We start from the raw sequence: 1,350 nt of genomic DNA, 5'->3' as shown, positions 1-1,350 counted from the left end.
GGTGGGGTTTGGGGAGGTGCGGGGGGGATTGTGTACCAATGAGGGAGTTTTTCTTTTGCTTTTCAAGGAGAGGAGCAAATGGGGGGGAAGGGGGAGGGGTTTGTGTGGGGAGAAGGGTGCAACAATGAATGAATGGAATCCAAAATCTCTGTAGATGTTCATTGAAACGAAAAATAAACAACCTAAATTAAAAAAAAAAACAACTATGAGATATCATCTCACCCCAGTAAGAATAGCAAAATTTAACAGAACAGCAAACATCAAATGCTGGCGAGGTTGCGGAGAAACTGAAACCCTTATTCACTGTTGGTGGGAGTGTAAAATGGTGCAACCATTATGGAAGGCTGTATGGTGCTTTCTCAAAAAGTTGCAAATAGAAATACCATTTGACCCAGCAATTCCACTACTGAGAATTTACCTTAAAGAAACCATAACTGCCACCCAAGCAGATAAATGCACACCCATGTTTAGCTGCACTTTTAAAAAATATATTTATTTGTTCTTTTGACCATCCATAGGGTAGTCAATTCTCTTTGCCAATACCACAATTCAAAGACATCAATTCTTCTTTGGCCTTTCTTAATCACTGTCTAGTTTTCACATGCCAATGAGGTGATTGTAAAAACTATAACTTGAATCAAGTGCACCTCAGTTTTTAAACCAATACCCTTGCTCTTTAGAACTTTAAAAGGTCATTGGAGCAGATTTGCCTACTAGAATGTCTTTTGATTTCTTGACTAAGGCTACCATGTGGTTTTCATGGCTGATTCAAGCAAGATTAAATCATTGACAGCTTCAATCCTTTCTCCATCTATCTTAACTTTGCTAGTTGTGTGGTGAGAACATTGGTTTTCTTGCTATTGAGATGTAATCTATACTGAAGGCTGTGGCCCTTGATCTTCTGCAGAAAGTGTTTCAAATTCTCACTTTAAGCAAGCGAGATCAACTGCATATGTCAGGTTGTTGATGACTCTTCATCCAATCTAAATGCCACATTTTTCTTCATACAGTCCAGCTTCTTAGATTATTTGCTCAGGATACAGACTGAAAAGGTACAGAAAAAGGATACAACCCTGACATAAGTCTTTCCTAACTTTAGATAATTCTTATCCTTTTGTTCTGTTCGGGGTGGGGGGGGGGGGGAAATGCTTATTGGTCATGGGTGTAATCTTATCAGGTTATACATACATTCTTATTTTTGGAAGTAGGAGTGGCATCCCCTTCCCAAACAACATGTCTCTGGAAACTCTATGAGCATTGATAAATAATGATAGTTATAGAAAGGCTTCAGGTCTTCTGTTCATAAGGTCTCTATCAATCGTGATAGAATTAACGGCAGTCAACAACATG

Source organism: Elephantulus edwardii, unplaced genomic scaffold (assembly GCF_000299155.1).
Source record: "Elephantulus edwardii isolate Elephantulus edwardi_28Jun2011 unplaced genomic scaffold, EleEdw1.0 scaffold00182, whole genome shotgun sequence".
NCBI classification, from domain to species: Eukaryota; Metazoa; Chordata; class Mammalia; order Macroscelidea; family Macroscelididae; genus Elephantulus; species Elephantulus edwardii.
Note: the sequence above shows the minus strand (reverse complement) of the source record.